General features: G+C 42.2%; 1 pseudogene across 1 annotated transcript in view; it reads left to right on the forward strand.

Moving 5' to 3' along the window:
* Positions 1 to 14890, forward strand: part of LOC116531601 — a 28692-nt pseudogene extending 13802 nt beyond the window's left edge. Inside the window, exon 5 of the transcript XR_004260488.1 lies at positions 13320 to 14890. The product of XR_004260488.1 is annotated as an endoplasmic reticulum protein SC65-like (transcript). The remainder of the gene's footprint in view (positions 1 to 13319) is intronic.
* Positions 14891 to 23001: the final 8111 nt, after the last annotated feature.

The following is a 23001-nucleotide window of genomic DNA, read 5'->3' on the forward strand; positions in this document are numbered from 1 at the left end:
GTATTTTATTGAAGATTTTTGCATCGATGTTCATCATGGATATTGGCCTCAAGTTTTCTTTTCTTGCTGAGTCTCTGCCAGGCTTTGGTATCAGGATGATGTTGGTCTCACAAAATGATTTCAGAAGGATTCTCTCTATTTGGATTGTTTGGAATAGTTTCAGAAGAAGTGGTACCAGCTCCTCTTTGTATGTCTGATAGAATTCAGCTGTGAACCCATCTGGACCTGGGCTTTTTTTGGGTGGTAGGCTATTAATTGTTGCCTGAACTTCTGCCCTTGTTATTGGTCTATTCAGGGTTTCAACTTCTTCCTGGTTTAGGCTTGGGAGGATGCAAGTGTACAGGAATTTGTCCATTTCTTCCAGGTTTACTAGTTTATGTGCATAGAGTTGTTTGTAATAATCTCTGATGATGGTTTGTATTTCTGCTGAATCTATGGTGATATCCCCTTTATTGTTTTTTATTGCATCTATTTGATTATTCTCTCTTTTCTTTTTTATTAATCTAGCTAGTGGTCTGTCTATTTTGTTGATTTTTTTGAAAAACCAGCTCCTGGATTTATTGATTTTTTGTGTCTCTATCTCCTTCAGTTCTGCTCTGATCTTAGTTATTTCTTGTATTCTGCTAGGTTTTGAGTTTTGTTTTTGTTTTTTTTTTTTTTTTATCTTGCTCCTCTAGCTCTTTCAATTTTTATGATAGGGTGTCAATTTTACATCTTTCCTTGCTTCTCATGTGGGCATTTATTGCTGTATATTTTCCTCTAGACACTGCTTTAAATGTGTCCGAGAAATTCTGGTATGTTGTGTCGTTGTTCTCATTGGTTTCGAAGAACGTCTTTATTTCTCCCTTCATTTCATTGTTTGTCCAGTCAACATTCGGGAGACAGTTGTTCAGTTTCCATGAAGCTGCGCAGTTCTGAGTTAGCTTCTGAATTCTGAGTTCTAACTTGATTGCACTGTGGTCTGAAAGACTGTTTGTTATGATTTCTGTTCTTTTGCATTTGCTGAGGACTGATTTACTTCCAATCATGTGGTCAGTTTTAGAGTAGGTGTGATGTGGTGCTGAGAAGAATGTATATTCTGTGGATTTGGGGTCAAGAGTTCTGTAAATGTCTATTAGGTTTGCTTGGTCCAGTTCTGAGTTCAAGTCCTGAATGTCCTTGTTAATTTTCTGTCTCATTGATCTGTCTAATATTGACAATGAGGTGTCAAACTATCCCAATATTATTATATGGGAGTCTAAGTCTTTTTGTAAGTCATTAAGAACTTGTTTTATGTTTGTGGATGCTCCTATATTGGGTGCGTATATATTTAGGATCATTAGCTCTTCTTTTTACATTGATTATTTTACCATTATGTAATGTCCTTCTTTGTCTCTTTTGATCTTTGTTGGTTTAAAGTCTATTTTATCTGAGATGAGAATTGCAACTCCTGCTTTTTTTGTTCTTCATTTGCTTAGTAAATCTTCCTCCATCCCTTTATTTTGAGCCTTTGTGTGTCCTTGCATGTGAGATGAGTTTCCTGGATACAGCACACTGATGGCTTTTGGGTTTTTATCCAGTTTGCCAGTCTGTACTTTTGATTGGGCCGTCTAGCCCATTTACATTTAGGATTAATAATGTTATGTGTGAATTTAATCTTGCCATTTTGATGCTAGCTGGCTGTTTTGCCCATTAGTTGATGCAGTTTCTTCATTGTGTTGATGCCCTTTACCATTTGGTATGTTTTTGGAGTGGCTGATACTGGTTGCTCCTTTCTATGTTTAGTGCTTCTTTCAGGAGCTGTTGTAATGCAGGCCTGGTGGTGATGAAATCTCTGAGAACTTGCTGGTTCGTAAAGGATTTTATTTTTCCTTCACTTATGAATCTTAGTTTGGCTGGATGTGAAATTCTGGGTTGAAAGTTCTTTTCTTTAAGGATATTGAATATTGGCCCCCACTCTCTTCTGGCTTGTAGGGATTCTGCTGAGAGATCTGCTGTGAGTCTGATGGGCTTCCCTTTGTGGGTAACCTGACCTTTCTCTCTGTCTGCCCTTAGCATTTTCTCCTTCATTTCAACCCTGGTGAATCTGATGATTTTGTGCCTTGGGGTTGCTCTTCTTGAGGATTATCTTTGTGGAGTTCTCTGTATTTCCTGGAGTTGAATATTGGCCTGCCTTGCTAGGTTGGGGGAGTTTTCCTGGATAATATTCTGAAGAGTATTTTCCGGATTCATTCTCTCTGTCACATTCAGGTACAACTATCAAAAGTAGATTAGGTCTTTACACATAGTCCCACATTTCTTGGAGTCTTTGTTTATTCCTTTTTACCCTTTTTTCTCTAATCTTGCCTTCTCATTTTATTTCATTGAGTTGATCTTCAACCTCTGATATCCTTTCTTCTGCTTGGCCAATTCAGCTGTTAAAACTTGTGTATGCTTTGCGAAGTTCTCGTGTTGTGTTTTTCAGCTCCATCAATTCACTTATATTCCTCTCTAAGTTGTTTACTCTAGTTAGCATTTCATCAAATCTTTTTTCAAGTTCTTAGTTTCTTTGCAATGGGTTAGAACACGTTCTTTTAGCTCAGAGATGTTTCTTATTACCCACCTTCTTAAGCCTGATTCTATCAATTCATCACATTCATTCTCCATCCAACCTTGTTCCCTTGCTGGTGGGGAGTTGTGATCTCTTTTAGGAGAGGCATTCTGGTTTTGGGTGATTTCATCCTTTCTGCACTGGTTTCTTTCCATCTTTGTTGATTTATCCACCTGTCATCTTTGTAGTTGTTGACTTTCAGATTGGGTCTCTGAGTGGACATACAGTTTGTTGATGATGAAGTTATTTCTTTCTGTTTCTTACTTTTTCTTCTAACATTCAGACCCCTCTGCTGTAGGACTGCTGAGGTCCACTCCAGGCCCTGCTTGCCTGTGGATCACCTGCAGCAGCTGCAGAGCAGTAAGAGTTGCTGCCAGTTTCTTCTTCTGCCATCTTTGTTCCAGAAGGATACCCGCCAGATGTCAGTCTGAGCTCTCCTTTATGAGGTGACTCTTTGGATATACAGGGGTCAGGGAGCTGTTTGACAAGACAGTCTGTCCTTTACAGGAGTTCAAGTGCTGAGCTGTGAGCTCTGTTGTTCATTCAGAGCTGCTGGGCAGATACAGTTAAGTCTGCTGTAGCAGAACTCATAAATGCCTATTTTTTCCCAGGTGCTCTGTCCCAGGGAGTTAGGGCTTTTTTTATAGATTTCTGTTGTGCTGCTGCCTTTTTCAGGGCTGCCCTGCCCAGTGAGGAGGCAGCCTAGTCATTGTCTGCCTGAAGAGGGTTTGCTGAGCTGCTGTGGGCTCTACCCAGCTGCCATGTGGACTTCCCTGCAGTCCTGTTTATATGGATATAGTTAGAACTGCCTTGGCAATGGTGGCCCACCTGTACAATGGGGGACTCTCTCTGTAATGGCGGGCTGCCTCAGCAATGGCAGGCTGCCTCAGCAATGGTGGACTACCTCCTTTGTGGCCAACTGCCTAGGTAATGGCAGACGCCCCTGCCCAACAGAACTGAACCACCCGAATTTCAGTAGTGCTTGCTGTGAAACTCTCAATCCAGAGCATTTCAGATTGCTGTTTTTTTGTGGGGTTGGGTCCAGCCAAGCCTGATCACCTGGCTCCCTGCCTCAGACCCCTTTTTTTTTTTTTTTTTTTTCAGTTGAACAGGCAACTCTGTCTCCCAGGTGTTCCTGTTGAAAAGGTGCCAGGATCTGTGTGATTTCCCATGTGGTGACCCACTGTGCTGGCTGAAACAGCCACTCTGAGATTCGTGGCACTTTTTTGCCCAGGAATCTGCTGGCCTGGCTCCCTGTTTCAGTCCCCTTTTTTATCAGTTGAATGGGCAACTCTGTCTCCCAGGAGCTCCAATTGCCAGCTAAAAAGGTGCCCAGACCTGTGTATTTTGTACAGAGAACCACCACTCCAGCCAAAACAGCCACACTACTGACCCGTGGGGCTCCTCCGCCTGGGAATCTCCTGGTCTGTGGCCAATAAAAATCCAACTGGAAATGTGGTGTTCACTCACACTGCTTTCGCTGGGAGCTGCAATCCTGAGCTGCTCCTAATTGGCCATCTTGGATCTGTCCCCATTGCCCATTTCTAATGAGATGATTTGGTTTTGCTGTTGACTGGAGTTTCTTATGTATTCTGGATATTAACTCCTCATGGAATGGATGGTTTGCAAATATTTTTTCCCACTCTGTAGGTCATCTCTTCACTCTGTTGACTGTTTCTTTGCTGTGCAGAGACTTTATAACTTGTTTAGGTCTCTTTTGTGTGTTTTTGATTTTGTTGCCTATGCTTTTGAGATCTTACCCAGAATCTCAGCCCAGCTCAGACCAATGTCCAGAGGAATTTCTCAGTGTTTTCTTCTAGTGGTTTTACACTTTAGGATCCTCCATTAAAGTCTTTAATCCAGTTTGATTGGAGTTTTGCTTATGGCCTAGTTTTTTTCCTCTGCCTTCAAATATTCTATTTTCCCCTCATCATTTATTAATTAAAGAAACTGCCTTTTCCCAGTGTATGTTCTTATTGTCTTTGTTGAAAATGGCTGTGGCCAGTCGTGGTGGCTCACACCTGTAATCCCAGCACTTTGGGAAGCCTAGTCAGTCAGGTCACCTGAGGTCAGGAGTTTGAGACCAGCCTGGCCAACATAGCAAAGCCCCGTCTCTACTAAAAATACAAAAATTATCTGGGCATGATGGTGGGCACCTGTAATCCCAACTACTTGGGAGGCTGAGACAGGAAGATTACTTGAACCCAGGAGGCAGAGTTTGCAGGGAGCCAAGATCGTGCCATTGCACTCCAGCCTGGGCAACAGAGTGAGACTCCATCTCAAAAAAAGAAAAAGAAAATGATTTGGCTGTAAATGTGTACTCATCCTTGCATCCTTGAAATAAATTCCACTTGATCATGGCTTTTTGTGTGTGTGTGTGTGGTTGTTGTTGTTCTTTTGAGACAGAGTCTCGCTCTGTCACACCCAGGTTGGAGTGCAGTGGTGTGATCTCAGCTTACTGCAACCTGTGTCTCCTGGGTTCAATATATTCTTCTTCCTCAGCCTCCCAAGTAGCATGGGCTACAGGCGTGTGCCACCATGCCCACCTATTTTTTTTTTTTTTTATTAGAGGTGGGTTTCATCATGTTGGTCAGGCTGGTCTCAAACTCCTGACCTCAAATAATCCAGCCTCCTCAGCCTCCCAAAGTGCTGAGCCACTGTGCCTGGCCCATGGTTTGCTATCTTTTTGATATGTTGATGGATTCTGTTTGGTATTATTTTCTTGGTGATTTTGCATCTATGTTCATCAGGGATATTGGCATGCAGTTATCTATTTTTAATATGTCCTTGTCTGTTTTTATTTTTTCCTTTTTAATCAGGATAATGCTTGCCTTGTAGAATGCATTATGAAGAATTTCCTACACTTTAACATTTTGGAATAGTCTAGGAATGGGTGTAGATTTTGTATAGTATTTGGTAGCATTCAGCAATGAAGACATAAGGGCTGGGCTTTCTTTGCTGGGAATCCTTATTACTGATTAAAATTTGTTACTCTTTATTGTTCTGTGTAGGCTTTCTACTTCTTCCTACTGCAATTTTGTCTAACTTTTTGAAAAAATCCAACTTCTTGTTTAATTGATTTTCTTTTTTCTTGAGACAGTCTCACTCTGTCCTCCAGGCTAGGGTGCGATGGTGCAATTTCAGCTCACTGTGACCTCTGTCTCCTGAGATTAAGCAATTCTCCTGTCTCAGCCTCCCAAGTAGCTGGAATTATAGGCGTGCACCACCACACCTGGCTAACTTTTGTATTTTTAGTAGAGACAGGGTTTAATCATGCTGGCCAGGCTGGTCTCGAACTGCTGACCTCAAGTAAGCTTTCCACCTTGGCCTCCCAAAATGTTCAGATTGCTGGCATGAGCCACCAAGCCCAGCCCTTGCTTCATTAAACTTTTGTGTTTTGTTTTTTTAACTATTTGCTTGTTTCTGATCTGATCTTTATTATTTCTTTCCTTCTTCTAATTTTGGGTTTTGTTTTCCTTGATTCTTGAGGTACATTATTAGGTTATTCAGGCGAAATCTTTCTACTTTGTGATATAGGCATTTATCCCTCTTAGTACTGCTTTTGCTGTATCCCATGGGATTTTTTTGTTTGTTTTTTTCCTTTTTATTTTCCAAGAAAGGTTTTTACTTTCTTTTTTGATTTCTTCACTGATTTCTAATGGTCATCCAGGATCATGTTATTATAATGCCATTAGCTTGGCAAGTTTCCTACATTTCTTTTGTTATTGACTGTGAGTTTTATGCCATTTTGGTCTTAAAAAGTACTTAATGTAAGGCCGGGCGCCATGGCTCAAGCCTGTAATCCCAGCACTTTGGGAGGCCAAGGTGGGTGGATCACAAGGTCAAGAGATCGAGACCATCCCGGTCAACATGGTGAAACCCCGTCTCTACTAAAAATACAAAAAATTAGCTGGGCATGGTGGCGCGTGCCTGTAATACCAGCTACTCAGGAGGCTGAGGCAGGAGAATTGCCTGAACCCAGGAGGCGGAGGTTGCGGTGAGCCGAGATCACGCCATTGCACTCCAGCCTGGGTAACAAGAGCGAAACTCCGTCTCAAAAAAAAAAAAAAGTACTTAATGTAGTTTTTTTGGTTGGTTGGTTTTGTTTTGTTTTGTTTTTGAGATGGAGTGTGGCTCTGTCACCCAAGCAGGCTGGAGTGCAGTGGCAGGATCTCAGCTCACTGCAAACTCCACCTCCTAGGTTCAAGCAATTCTCCAGACTCAGCTTCCCTAGTAGCTGGGATTCCAGGCACCCTCCACCACACCCAGCTAGTTTTTTGTATTTTTAGTAGAGATGGCGTTTCATCATATTGGTCAGGCTGGTCTTGAACACCCGACCTCAATTGATCCACCTGCCTTGACCTCCCTAAGTGCTGGGATTATAAGCGTCAGCAACTGCACCCTGCCTATTTTTTTTCTTTTGAGACAGGATTTCACTCTGTCACCCCTAGGCTGGAGTTTATTGGAGCAATCTGGGCTCACTGCAACCTCTGCTTCCCAGGTTTGAGCCATTCTCATGCCTCAGCCTCCCAAGTAGCTATGATTACAGGAGTGAACCACCACATCTGGCTAATTTTTTACTTTTAGTATAGACAGGATTTCACCTTGTTGGCCAGGCTGGTCTTGATCTCCTGACCTCATGTGATCCACCCACCTCAGTTTCCCAAAGTGTTGGGACTGCAGGCATAAGCCACCATGCCTGGCCTTGATTTCCATTTTTAAAAAACTTTTTGAGATTTGTTTTGTGCCTAGTGTTGTCTTTCCTGGAGAATGTTTTCTGAGCGGATGAGAAGAATGTGTATCCACAGTTGGTTGATGAAATTTCCTCTACTTATCTGTGAGGTCCATTTGGTCTATACTGGAGTTTAAAGTCTGATATATCTTTGTTGGCTTTCTGCCTAGAGGATGTGTCCATTGCTGACGGGGGTGTTGAAGTCCCATCTGGTATTGTCTTGGGGCCTATCTCTGTCTTTGGCTTGAATGACACTTCCGTTAGTAACTGGTGCTCCTGTGCCAGGTGCATTTATGTTTACAGTTGTTCTACCTTCTTGCTGAATTGATCCTTCTACTATTTTGTAGTGGCCTTTATTGCCTATTTTTGTGGGGTTTTTTTTTTTTTTTGGCTTAAGGTCTATTTGTGTGTCTTAAGTATAGCTATATCTGCACACTTTGGGTAACTTCTTCCATTTTTTATCACCTTCATTGAATCTCACTTCTTCACATTTATCAAAATATCTACTTTGAGTCATGACTCCCATTCTTTGAATCTTTAGATCCAACATATGACCAAGTCTTCCTTTATGTACGTTCTAGGAAGTATCCAAATCAGGCCTTCTTACAAGAAAATCTAGGAGGAAAACATAAATCAATGTGTTCAAAAAATGAAATTATGGGGAAAACATTATGTCTTTGTGGTTAAGGAGATTTATCATCGAGAGGTGCTATGGACAAAATAATGCAATTTTATGTGTCATAAATATTAATATATAAACTACTTTTACAATATTACATGTTAAATATTAAATAGTAAAATATTAAATAATCTAAGAAATGTGTTTTTTGAGAAATTGGTGACTTATTTTCTACACCTCTTTCTTGAATTTCAAATTACATTTTGGTTTTAGGTTTTGCTATGTTGCTATGAGCCACTACGCCCAGCCAAAAAAAAGATAATTAAAAACAAAAAGAAAGTGTTCTGCTTACCCCGTTCCTGGGAACTGGTACCGATAAGTCCATCACATTCTAATGTTATAAAAACTGGAAACACGGGCTGGGTGCAATGGATCATGCCTCTAATCCCAGCACTTTGGGAGGCTGAGGCAGCCAAATCACGAGGTCAGGAGATTGAGAGCATCCTGGCTAACACGGTGAAACACCATCTCTGCTAAAAATATAAAACATTAGCCAGGTGTGGTGGTGTGCACCTGTAGTCCCAGCTACTCAGGAGGCTGAGGAGGAGGCAGAGGTTGTAGTGAGCCAAGATTGCACCACTGCACTCCAGCCTGGGCAACAGAGTGAGACTCTGTAGGAAAAAATAAATAAAATAAAATAAAATAAAATAAAATAAAATAAAATAAAGGGAAGCATTCTGGAATATTGCATAACTGATTTAATCCTAATGTGAAGTCAAAACAAATTTCCCCAGCAGTTGAGAGAATGCCTTATATACCACAGATACAATTGCTTTGTAGATGCCATGAGGTCTTCCAACAAACTGTGGGCAGTTCTGTTCATGAACTCTCACAGTTCTCCATCCCAGGCACATTTCTGCGGGGTAATTACAATCAAAATGGTCTTTTCATGAAGGCAGTGTGAAACACTATGCATCATCTATACACACTGAGCTGAAAAAATATTGTATTCATAAATTAAGTTGGACATTTTGAAAGGTTAACACAAAATGCTACTTTGCTGTTGATATTCAATAAAACAAAGAAGACTTCAGGTAATTAAAACATGTGAAGTGAATATTTCTCATTTGGAACCTGTTAAGACGAATGTAAGCAGACAGAGGCAAGAGATAAATAAGGAAAACAAATGAGTCAAAGTTTTTGTTATGTGGTGGCAAGGGAATGTAATGATATATAGTCTGAGGTCTGAAGTAATGTATTTTTGCAGATAATATAACATTTACATTATACAGTATGTGTTAAATGTATGTATATTACTTAATTTAAATATTAGGCTATGATTTTAAAATATGACTGTTCTATAGGTCAAGCTCCAGTTTTGGTTGTTTAGGGCCTCCTTACTGAAATTCTGGCCTACGAACCAGCATGCAGCATGAGTGCTTGCCCGCAGTGCAGAATTTCAGGTCCCTTTTAGCCTGACTGAATCAGACCGGCAATGTAATCAGACCTCCAGGGGATCCATAAGCACACTAAAGTTTGAGAAGCATGAGTTTGGATAACTGCTTTACAGGAAGGTGAATTGCCTCTGAAAAAGTCCTGCGCATTGTTTACTGTCCAAGTCAGTAGTTTCTTGGCTAAATATGAGAGTAATAACTGATTCTACAGAGGGTGTAAGGGTTCGTGGGTCCTCTGTAGCACCTGCATTTCTATCATGTGCAACTAAGGAAAACGCTGAGAATAAAGACAGACTCCATGCCCAACACAACTTGCTTCTGAGCCCTGGTTGCACAACTTTTCCTTTTGTCTAATGGCAGTGTTCTTTTCTCTTTCTTTGTTATTTGCCTATCGAAATTTGATCTGTTGCCGGGGTGCAGAGTTTTCGTCACCTAAACTTTAGAAATTGTTGCAGTGTGATTTTTTTGATTCTTTTGCTGGAATAATCTCAGCTCCTTAGAATTTCTCCAGAATTCTGACCCTGCCTGTAGATACTAGACTTTGAAGCATCTGAATGCTTGTCCGTTTTTACTACCTGACCTCCTGGCTTCTTTGGGACCAACCAGCTAGCGATGTTTGGAAGGAGAGTTGGGGTGTTGGTTCTCTTTTTGGTCCACTCTCAACTGAGGGTACCTCAGATCAGACCTGTATGCTCTCTCTGTGCTGTAACGGATAGCATGTTGGCCTTCTAGCTGACCTGATGTGTGTATTCAACAAAAGCAGTACTGCTAGGTGACTGTCTACCACACCAGACTGCATGTGCTCCTTGGCTGAGTCAGTCCTTAGGTTACCTGCCTATGATTCCTGCGTCCCTCATTTAACCTCCTGGTTTTAGGCACACCACTTCTGCTAGATAGAGTGTATGGCGGAGTATAAAATTAATTGTGCTTTCTCTCCAGTTTTCATATAGCTGCTAGGACACTGAAGTACTTTAAGCTTCTTTTTAGTTAATATGGAACTACAAATATGTATTGTTTTTATGATACAAGATATATTTTTGAGAAGGGTTAAATGATATGGCTTCTGGGTAATAAATATTAATTATCTATTTATCTCTATAATTATTTTCTCCAGTGAAGAGTAAGGCCCTGTGCTGTGTGGTGTGCAGTATAAAGGTGAATTATAAAATACATGGTCTAGAGCCCCTGGTGCACATAACCGTAATACAGGGAGGCCCCTATATAAGTGCTATGAAAACAGAAGTGACAAGAAGGGCATTAGGTGTTTGGAGTAGAAATAAAGTGGACATGGCTTGGTATTTAGAAAAAGGTTCAAAGAAGAGATAGTATCTGAACAGAACGGAAATACTCTAGGGAAATGGCATTTCCAGCCCAGGGCATAGGAAGGGTACAGATGCTAAAGCAGATTTCTGTAAGACGCACCTAGAACCATAATGAACATTTAGGTGAAGTTGAATATATGTGAAGGCCAGCGGTGGAAGACAGGGAGGCTTAACACAGTGTACTACACATATGAACTGGATCTCTGGAAGGAGCAGAACTGCTAGAGATGAAAGTGGGAGAAAAATAGTACAAAGATGTGAAGTTTAGCAACCGAAATCCCTGGCTACTAATGATTAGCCATGGAAAGGTCACAATTAGCAATGAAGAAATGCATAGAAAGTCATTCTTTTTTCATTCTGAGTAAGGTTTCTTATTCTTAGGGGAAAAGGATATGCTAAAAGCCAATGGCACCATCGAGTTTATTCTGAACCACATTACCACAGAGACAAAACCAGACATGGGCCATAATTTTGCCAAATGCATCTAATAGATTGAGAATCCAGAAAACCCATTGATTAAACTTTGCAGCTCAGGACAGAGGAAGCAAGTAACAATGATTTGTTGTCCTGAACCAGAAGAGAACAAATAAGATGAACTGAATGGGGAATAGTGTGATGGAGGAAGCACTTTTCCAGGGCTTAAGACAGGGAGTACAGTAAAAACGATGACCCAGTTCGTGATGGGACTTTTGGCAAGTCACTTCAAATTCCTGGGCTTCAGTGTCTTCATCTGTAGAAAGACAATGATCTCTGTAATTTTTTCCTAGGTCTAACATTCTCTAAATCTAAGATTCATGTGGAAATGCCTGGTCAATGTAAAGACATTATACCTACCTTTCTGCTTCCCTTGAAGGTCACAATGAACAAACAAAATCTGATTGAGAGTCTATGCCAAGCAAGGTGATAAGGTAGGTAGTTCACATTTCTTTCTCAATATAAAAGTAATACAATTTATCTTGAATCTTTCTGTTATTTTGATTCACATGGAACCATTGTTGGATACTCGGGTGCTCAGATATTAGCGGCAGAAGTTCAAAGGCAGAATTTCAGAAGAAGCCCCAGTGACCCTAGACTCCTATTAACTGCCTTATGGCCTGTCAGATGGATCAGAGGAGGATGAGAGGAGGACACAAGTTGGAAGCTATGACATGGGGCATCCTAAGGTGGATCTGTGAGTAGGACATGATGTTGGACATCCAGAAAAATAGCCTAGTCCTAGCCCTGCCTAAGTCCAGGATGCTTAAGCTTCATGTTATGTTTTTGGGTTTGTTTTTTTTTTTGGTTCATACTGTAAAAGATTTTAACACAATTTGTGATTAAGGCTTTTGCTCTCAAGTGTCAAATAGTTTATGCACCACAGGAAGTGTCTGCCAATCAGATAGTTTCAATGGAATGTTTTTTTAAAACATTCAGTGTTTGTAATCACCTCTAAGTACAATTTTCTGCACAGTCTACTCTGGAAAGAAAACTTGAAAAATATTTAAAGAGTTGCATTTTCATAAAGCTATTTACAATTAATGCCAACTAAGTAAAATTCCTAAGTGTTTAAATGTCAAGGTAAAGACAACGCTGTTTTGACCTTCAATTTTTATATGGTGGCTTGTGAAGTTTGAGTAGGATAAAGAGAAAGAATCTTTTATTCCCAAAGGCTTTAAAACCCTGCCTTTAGTAGGCACTGTGTGCCTTGTTTTTGTAATCTCAGGTTTTATAGTCTCCTTTATCAATTGTAAAAGGTGTGGGAGGTGAGTTTATATCTTTCAGAAGGGACACTTGGGTCAACAGGTTGAAAGAATTTTGAAAGTTATTTGTATCTTTGCCAGTAACCGCCTTGTGTGAGAATCGCCATAGCTGGTGTATAAACTACCTTTGAATAAGAGGCAGCAAATGGAATTTATCAGGGGACAATGGCCTTTGTTTGGAAGTAGCAACAAAAGATGAATAAAAGGACACAGTCAGTCTTCTGTGTTTAGGTGTCCCATTTTTCCAGATGAGAAAACGGAATAATATTCAACTTGATCATGTGCAGAGGCCTTGAGTACTTGAGGAAGATAAAGAAAGAAGAGAAATGAAAAGGAAGTAAAGCAACCAATATGTTCTTGAACTGTGACTTCAAGCAGCTGCATTTAAAAAACAACCATTACATTTTGTGGGTATATCTGTGAGGCTTATCTATTATGTGTGCAAACACAATCTGATTAATTTTGTTATAAGCTCATCTTGTGTGCTTTTATTACAGACATCACCTTCAGATGTGGGGCCACTGCAGCTATTAAATCAGGAATATTTAGCTATTATTTGTAATAAATGTCAGCAGGGCTGAACTAAAGGCAGCAGGAAATGTTCAGGGCAGAAAACACACTGACATTCATTCATTCATGCACATTTGTACCACCGGTAGAATTAATCATAAAGAGGGAGGGCAGAGAATACAACGCATTTATATTACTGGTTTGGCCAATTCTCTTCTTCCTGAATATGAGAGTTATAATGTACAGAAACCAATCTGCTGACAAATAGTCCCACGTGAAGTGCAGGAAGCGAGATTAACTCTCCCAAGCAGGCATGTCTGGGCTTATTGTAGACTGGCCCTCTTGCCCACACTGTTCCTGGCCCTCTGAGGCAGCACTGTGGTGTCCTTTCTCCTCTTTAAAAAGAATCTAGCGGCCAGCTCAGCTCGGGAGAGCCGGCGGCGCGGCGGGCCTGGCTCGGGCGGCGTGGCGGGCCTGGCTCGGGCGGCGTGGGGGCTGCTGTGGCTGCTGCTGGGCAGCGTCGGGGCGCAGCAGGAGAAGCACAGCTTCCGGGGCTTCCCGCCCGAGGACCTGATGCCGCCGGCCGCCGCCTGCGGGCACGCGCTGGAGCAGTACCAGGGCGAGAGCTGGCGCGAGAGCGCGCGCTACCTGGAGGCGGCACTGCGGCTGCGCCGGCTGTGCGCGACAGCGAGGCCTTCTGCCACGCCCACTGCGGCGGGCCCGCGCCCGCGCCCACGCCCGGTCCCGACGGCGGCCGCGCGGACGAGTGGGCCCGCTAGCTGCGGCTCTTCGGCCGCGTCCCGGAGCGCGCCGCCTGCCTGCAGCGCTGCAAGCGGACGCCGCCCGCCTTCCAGGCGCCCTACCCGCCGCGGTAGCTGCTGCGCGACTTCCAGAGCCGCCTGCCCTACCAGTACCTGCACTACGCGCTTTCAAGGCTAACCGGCTGCAGGAGGCGGTGGCGGCGGCCTACACCTTCCTCCAGAGGAACCCGAAGCACGAGCTGACCGCCAAGTATCTCAGCTGCTACCGGGGGATGCTCGACGTCGCCGACGAGTCCCTCATGGACCTAGAGGCCCAGCCCTACGAGGCTGTGTTCCTCCGGGCTGTGAAGCTCTGCAACAGCGGGGATTACCGCAGCAGCACGGAGGACATGGAGCGGGCCTTGGCAGAGTACCTGGCGGTCTTTGCCCGGTGTCTGGCCGGCTGTGAAGGGGCCCACGAGCAGGTGGACTTCAGGGACTTCTACCCGGCCATCGCAGATCTCTTTGCAGAGTCCCTGCAGTGCAAGGTGGACTGTGAGGCCAATCTGACCCCCAATGTGGGCGGCTACTTCGTGGACAAGTTCGTGGCCACCATGTACCACTACCTGCAGTTTGCCTACTACAAGTTGAATGATGTGCGCCAGGCTGCCCGCAGCGCCGCCAGGTACATGCTCTTCGACCCCAAGGACAGCGTCGTGCAGCAGAACCTGGTGTATTACCGCTTCCACCGGGCTCTCTGGGGCCTGGAAGAGGAGGACTTCCAGCCCCGGGAGGAGGCCATGCTCTAACACAACCAGACCTCCGAGCTGCGGGAGCTGCTGGAGTTCACCCACATGTACCTGCAGTCAGATGATGAGATGGAACTGGAGGAGACAGAACCACCCCTCGAGCCGGAGGACGCCCCATCTGACACCGAGTTTGAGGGGGAGGGTGACTACGAGAAGAGCATCTATGCTGACTGGTGGCAGGAGCCGGATGCCAAGGGTGATGAGGCTGAGACTGAGCCAGAGCCTGAACTGGCATGAGAAGGGGGCACCCCATACCCCTCGAGCTTGGGAAGCCTGGGCCCCATGGCCCCACCCTCACCAGCCTGAGCAGCAGCAAGAACTTTTTTTTTTTTTTCTGAACATCTTTCTTAAATTAATAGCAAGAACTATTTATTAAAAACCTAAGATGGGGCCGGGCGCGGTGGCTCACACCTGTAATCCCAGCACTTTGGGAGGCCAAGGCAGGTGGATCATGAGGTCAGGAGTTCAAGACCAACCTCGCCAAGATAGTGAAACCCCATCTCTACCAAAAATATAAAAAATTAGCCAGGTGTGGTGGTGGGCGCCTGTAATCCCAGCTACTCAGGAGGCTGAGGCAGAGAATTGCTTGAACCCAGGAGGCAGAGGTTGCAGTGAGCTGAGACCATGCCACTGCACTCCAGCCTGGGCAACAGAGGGAGACCCCATCTCAAAACAAACAAACAAACAAGATGGACCAGACACGGTGGCTCACATCTGTAATTCCAGCACTTTGGGAGGCCAAGGTGGGTGGATCACTTGAGGCCGGGAGTTCGGGAGCCTGGCCAACATGGTGAGATGCCCCTTCTCTACTAAAATACAAAAATTAGCCAGGCATAGTGGCAGATGCCTATAATCCCCACTACTCAGGAAGCTGAGGCCAGAGAATCGCTTAAACCTGGGAGGCGAAGGTTGCAGTGAGCTGAGATTATGCCACTGCACTCCAGCCTGGGCAACAGAGCAAGACTCTGTCTAAAAAAAAAAAAAAAGATGGACACGGCTGACCGGGCCCCGTCCTGCCCCACCCGTGAGCACTGCACCCCAGAACCATCCTGCCTCTTCTGTGTCTCTGGACCACAGGATGGTGGTGGCATTGCAGTTTGGCAAGTGGGCTGACGGGGTCTGCCCTCACCACTAAGCCCCTCATCTGGACAGTCTCCTGGACGAGAAGGTTCCAGCTGCTGACTGGAGTCTCAGACCGAATTGCAGAGGGTCCTCCAGGGTCCTGAAGAGCACTGGACTAGGAGTCTAGTGGTTCAAAAAATGTTTTTTATTGACCAGTAGGTGAAAAAAAAAAAAAAAAAAAAAGAATCTAGATTTATTATCCACATAACTCTTCCCTCTTAAAATTACAGGGCCACTCTAAAGAACATTCCCTGCATACTACTGAGTGTTGGACCAGCTACCCTGTTATGAATTAGAGTGCTTGCATCACATGTGGCCTTAGGAAGTGGGTTGTTGTCTATTAAGAAACTGTCATTTACCAAAAACAAGAGAATTTAATCTACCTTGGTGTAAAGTGAGGTTAAACAATGCATACAACTGACTAATCTCCCTAGAGAAGATTGTAATCACCATTATCAAACACAGCTCTTACTTACACTGAACATCAAGGAGTATAATTTAATTCTATGAGTAAGTAAAGTTAACAGCAGAAAAGAATTAGTGTGTTAATTTTTTTTAGAAAGCTGAGAAAAATGTAGAAAGTATCTCTAAGTTTTTCTCATTTCCTTGTTGCATGAAATTATTACTCACCAGGAAACAAAAGCTGCTGAAAAGAGTTGACAGAAAAATGATAGGTGACTTGAAAGATGTTATTCTTTTGTTTTAGTCTTATGATTTGAATAAAACACATGGAGAGCATGAGGTAAAAATATGCTTTATAAAATAAAATTTTTAAAAAATGCTTGATAAAGTTAACACAAAAGTACTTTAAAAGATGATATACTAATATTGGCAAAAATTAAGAAATTCTAAAATGCTTCATATGTCATGGAAGTTAGTTCAAAGTAATGTTTATCTAAAACGGTATCATTTCCCTTCCCTTCCTGCTTTATGCACATGCTTATAGCATCCATACTACAACTCACTTTTCATATGAATTCTAAATTGTGATAGCATCATTCTAGTCCCATTTTTTTTTTTTTTGAGACGGAGTCTCACACTGTCACCCAGGCTGTAGTGCAGTGGCGCGATCTTGGCTCACTGCAATCTCCGCCTCCTGGGTTCAAGCAATTATCCTGCCTCAGCCTCCCGAGTAGCTGGGACTACAGGCATGCGCTGCCACGCCCAGCTAATTTCTTTTGGTATTTTTAGTAGAGACCAGGGTTCACCATGTCGGCCCAGATGGTCTTGATCTCCTGACCTTGTGATCCACCCTCCTCAGTCTCCCAAAGTGCTGGGATTACAGGCGTGAGCCACCACGCCCAGCCAGCATCATATTTTTGACATTGATTTTCTTAGCTTAGGTGTTAGGAGAGTACTTTTATAAGTCAAATAGAAGGGGAAATTTTTGTTGATTAAATGAAAATGTTACTGATTTAGTAAAGTAATTGAATAGGATGATTTGTGCTTTAATTAGGGTGATCAGTAGTGGCATCTAGGTGACGGGTGGAAACCTGTTTTCATGTAGGGGATATCTGGAATTCCAATGAAGAAAACCAAAAAAGGTGACAAAGCATTGTGATGTCACAGCTTTCCGAAGCCGAGCTACTCTTTTTAACAGAACCCTGTGATATACTTATTTATTCCATAACTCATGCTACAGAATATTTACAAAATTATAGAAACATTTTAAAATAAATGGATAAAAAGGGTATACATTAATGACAACAGTACAGTAAACGTCTGTTTACAAGAAAGGTCAATATCAGGGGGATATTTTCACTGCAGATATACAGACTATTTGGCCTTATATGCATCACTAAAGCTGAATCAAAAATTTGACTCTGGGCTTCCTGGTGGCCAAGAAGAAATGGCAACATGACCCTTATGTAATTGAATTGTTGAAGAGAAGAAAGCTTTAAATATCTGAGGCAGGTAGACTCTATGGTGCCCCATGATCCTTGTCTCCTGGTATTCATGCTCTATGTAAACCTTTCCTCTTCAGGACCCATGACCTCTATCCAAGAGAATACAGCCAACGTGACAAGACATATGTGATGATAGGCAAGTACTTACATAAGATTGTACCTCTCATCTTGCTAGGGCTTTCAAAGTGTCTCCTTTACTGGCTTTGAAGAAGCATGATGCCATATTGTGAGCTGCCTTGCAGAGAAGCCACATGGCAAGGGGACAGCAACCTCTAGCAGACAACTAACAAGCAATGAAGGCCCTCACTGTGGTAGCACAAGATACTGAAATGTTGCCAACAACCACATAAGCTGAGAAAGATCATTTCCCTCTTGAGCTTCAGATGAGACTGCAGCCCTGGCTGACACCTGTCTCGAAGCCCTGTGAGATCCTGCAGCAGAGGGCCCAGCCAAGTCATTCCTGTACTCCTGGCCTGCAGAAATTGTGAGATAATAAAAGTGTCCTGTTATAAGCACTATGTTTGTTGTAATGTTGTGCAGCAGTAAATAACAAATGCATAATTTTAAGAAATCATTTTTAGTTTCTTTGCTGTTTGGGTGCTAAAACCGTTCTTTATTTTTAATTCATTTTTGGAACCAAAGGATTATTTTGTCTCCCACATCAATTGCCTGCAGCTTCTATTCCTCTTAAAAACTTGCTCCCTTTGCTCTCTAAAGGCAGTTACTTCACTTTCCTGTGTATAGTCACCTGTTCATCTTGAGACAGCTCTCTTTTCTCTGCACCCAAAGACAAATGAGGGTTCAGTCTCTGGAGAGACTAGAAGATTGTGATGTTGCTTTAAATAATAAGTATAGCCCAATTTACAAAGTAAAAGTTTTATACAGGAGATAGTATGAAACACATTTTATACAAAAGTGTTAGGCTGTGTTCTAAATGCTTCTGTGTTCACTTATTTTACATTAATACACAATATTTTTATGAGAAAATTGAAGCAGAGAGGCCAAATAACTTTCTCAAGCTTACTCATTTGTTAAGTGCAAACTAGAATCAAAGTCCCAGAGATTTGGTTTCACAATCTGTACTTTAACTACTATCCTATGCTGCCTCTCAAATGCTCTTAGTAGGGTAATACAACAATTAGAGTGAATGTGATTACTCAGTGAAACTGAACCTAAGTCTCCTGGTGGCACTAGCAAATGATGAAATGCACTGTCATTTAATTTTCATTGTGTTTGAAGAAAGATTTTGTAAAATGGGCAATGAATCAACCTCCATATAATAAAAGAAAATTTCAAGACTTGTTTTTGAAGACAATTTAGCTTCCCAAGTTGGGCAGATGACCTAAATCACCTCTTTATCAGAAGCCTTATGCCAGTGTCAACTTTGATTTATCTGAGCTTTATTTAGAAGGTAGCATTTTCTTTCTACTTTAGTATTGTCATTGAGCCTTCAAATTTAAGCACTATAACCAATGGGTGTGTCTTTTAGGGATAAATCATCTTTGGCCTCCTGTAGCCACTCCTCTATCCCCATCATTTCTTCCATGATTTTGATGAAGTCTTCTGTAGCGTAGTGGTTAATTTCAGGTGTTAACATGGCTGGGCCATGGTGTCCAGATATGTGGCCAAGCATTATTCTTGATGTTTCTGTGAGAGTGATTTGGATGAGATTAATATTTCAATCACTAGAACTTGAGTAAAGCAGATTTCACCCTATAATATGGGTGGGTCTCATCCAATCTGTTGAATGCACGAATGGAACAAAAGACTGGCCTCCTCTCAGTGAGAGGAAATTCTGCCAGCAGATGGCTTTAGACCCTGAACTGCAGCATCAGCTCTTGTTGGGTCTCCAGCCTGCCAGCCCATCCTGCAGATTTTAGACTTGCCAGACTCCAAAACCTCATAAGCCAATACCTTAAAATAAATCTCTTTCTATGTATATCTATACACGCATCCTATCAGTTCTGTTTCTCTGGAGAACCCTGACTAATACAATACCCATGGGCTTCAGGGAAGGTTTGTCTTCCATTTCAGCCATAGGAGGTGAAAGTGAGAAGTGAGGGAAATTCTGCTGGGGACATTTTGGGAAATATCTAATCAATGATGAAAGGTGATACAAAAAAGGAGACCCTTCCTTTTATCACACTGGACTTTGTTAGCAGTTGTGATGCCAGGAACCATGCTGCCCAATTCGGGATGATGGGAGAAGGTAGCCAGAGGAACCGAGGCAACACTCTCAGGATGGCACAGCAGGAAGCTGATATTCTGGATGCCTGAGATATCATTTAGCTGCTGAGTGAGTCAACCTAAGAAACTTGAGTTTGGAACTTCTTAACATACAAAATAATAAATATCTATATTTGAGTTTAGAACTTCTTGACATGAAAAATAAATATCTATATTTTTTAAGTTAACCCTAGTTCAGTTATTTTATTTGCTGCTGAAATATTGTTTACTATAGTATATACCTCTAGGGAGTTGAACTAATTGGCCTGCTACTGAACTAAATAGCCTGTTATGTGTAGTAATTAGGTATTGATTACCAAATAAAGTTACAGCCCCATAGGAATATAGGTCTAGGGAGTTAATGTGTTTGAACAATAAGGTTGTCGAGGGGTTTATAGTGTACCTGAGGAGGGTATAATCTACCTAAAGGGACAACTACTTAGCTCCTAAAAATTGCTACCATTTGAAAATTCAATGCTGTTATTGTATTTTTTAGCCAATCTGGAAATTTGGATTTTTCTGTAGAATCTAAATTTTTAAAAGTTTGTGATGAATTCAATTTATAAAAAGAAAATACAAGTGGGCCAACAATTAAGGTTGAAGACTAGAGTGCATCTACATGCATCTAGTTTGTATTTTCTGTGGAGAATTTACAAATAGAATGCTTTCTTGTCTAATTTTATGTTCTGTCACTAGTGTTTACCTCTTCTCCATTATACTACATAGGTAGTAGGACTAATGATTTCTTAAGGCCATTATTGGATAACAATAGCAGGAACACTTTACCTGAATATGGAAGAATATTTATCTTCCCATTTGTTTTAATTTAAAGCATTGTAAAGCAACTAAGAAAACAGAAAGAATGCGGAGCACTTTTTTTTTAACCACCACTTAAGTTTGATATTTGCCTTTCAGAAGACCCATTTCCTCTGTGGAAATCTATGAATTTTATTTCCATTTTGTTTTGAAACGTGGTTGCTGATTTAGCGACACAGTCCATCTAGATTTTAGATTCAATTTACATGAATATACAAAATTCCTATGCTGCTCTGGTGGTTTTTTTGAAACTGGTAAAATTATTTAACCTTGTGAAAGTTATATATTTTTCCTATCAATATCATATAAAAGTTGAGAATTAAAATCAGTAACATTCTTTTCAACTAAGATACAATGATTCCTCTTCATTAATGGCAATAGAAAACATACATACATTTTAAGGGGGAGCTGATGATACTGTCTTTGTAATTCTTCAATCAATATCGGAATATTACCTTTTAAATAACTGGTAATAGGGTCCATTAGTGAAGTCATCTAAGCCCTTAAACTTTTCGTAGTTTCAACTTGAATAACATTTTTGGAATAAGAAGTTTCATATGTTCTGTAATAAGCAAATAATGTAGTGCTTCATTTTATTTATCCCCAAAACATAGATTTTAAAAATGGACCACAAACATAAAAATATCTGCATAACTTGTCATTATAGATGGGACTGTGCCATCACACTATATTTCTTTTACATTGCCTGTAAGAGTATAATGAAATGGATATAGTGATATTGCTATTATTAAATGCAGTGGTTAAAAAAAATAGTAGTTACAACTCATGTCAGCACGGTATAATTTATCAAAGATAACTTACACTTTCTCTAGGACATGGGTTCCACATGCACATGACAAAGGCATTCTGGATTTTCCTTTTGATTTGCTTGTATCTCTTTTCAGGCTCTTGGCTAATTATGCCAAATTCTAGATATCAGTCTTCTATGTGACTACAACAAGTATATGTTAAGTAGGATAAAAGTTTCTTATCAAATGTGTATACAGAATTCAGTGACTAACAAATATGACTTAACTCTTTAGAGAAGGAGAATACAGTCAAAATGCTCAAACACTGAGCCTTGGTATTCACAATGAATTAAAATAATCTGGCCTTCATTAAATGTGGGGTTCCCACCTGCTTGAGAAGACTTTTTATTCTGAAGGGATTTCGATACTCTCTGCTTTATATTCTAGGTGTTCAATTACCATTCATGCAAAATAGAATCTTTAAGGAAACATGCCCTCAAATTGATTTATTTCGAGATTGAATATTTTAAATTTTTAATCCTCCTCTGAAGTTACATTTTATTTACCATGTGCACGATGAGAAAATTTTTAGAGGTCCTGGAATCAGTGGGGTAGGGATGGGAATTTTTGTGTTTATTAATAAACTCCTGGCCGGTCACGGTGGCTCAGGCCTGTAATCCCAGCACTTTGGGAGGCTGAGGAGGGCAGATAATGAGGTCAAGAGATCAAGACCATCCTTGCCAACATGGTGAAACCCCTTCTCTACTAAAAATACAAAAATTAGCCGGGCAGGGTGACACATTTTTTTTGGGTCAGCAACACTGTTTTGTTCTTAGCGAAAACTCCGCAAGGAACACAGTCCCGGGAGGCTGGGGATTGGGGTCAGGACTCTGCCACAGACTGTCTTGGCAGGTAGGGGACAGGGACAGGTCTCACTGCGGCACTCGGACCTCCAGCTTGCACTCAGCCAGCGCCTCGCCCAGCTCATTGACGGCCCGGCAGCTGTAAGTCCCAGCATCGAAGGGCAAGGGTCGGCGGATGTTCAGCGTCAGGACCCCCTGGTAGTTGGTCATCAGGAACTTGGGATCTTCGCGAATTTCCATCTTATTTTTCATCCAGACCACTTTCGGCTTTGAGTGGCCTCTGACAGCACAGTTGAGAGCCGCCGAGTACCCAGCCACGATCAGCTGGTCTATGAGAGGCGTCAGGAACTTGGGAGGCATCCGGAAGTCATGCTCCTTATACTCGAACGGTTTGAAGATGATTCCTGTCTTGAGGATGTGAGCCGTGTTCTTGGAGACCCCAGGTGCGTCACTGAGCCCACAAACGTTCTCAGTGTAAACTCAGAAATAGTAGTCGTTGCCCAGGATGAGGTCAGATACCGGGCAGCTAGTGTGCCGGTTGCGTTCATGGACGTTGAACAACTCCATGGTCTTCTTGTCTGCTTTCTGGACCAAATACCCCATGATCTCACTGTTCCCATCATCTTTGGGGGCCTGCCACTCCACCAGCGCGTTCGTGCTCCACACCTCTTTCACCATCACATTTATAGGGGACCCAGCCTTTTCCACAACGCGGATGCGGATGGTAGCAATGTCCTTCATGTTCTCGATCTGCACAGTCAGCTCGTACTCCCCGGAGTCGGAGCGGGCCGCCTGGCGCACGAAGAATACAGTGTCGAAGTCGC

Source organism: Sapajus apella, unplaced genomic scaffold (assembly GCF_009761245.1).
Source record: "Sapajus apella isolate SASKATOON/1434 unplaced genomic scaffold, GSC_monkey_1.0 scaffold71, whole genome shotgun sequence".
Lineage (NCBI taxonomy): Eukaryota > Metazoa > Chordata > Mammalia > Primates > Cebidae > Sapajus > Sapajus apella.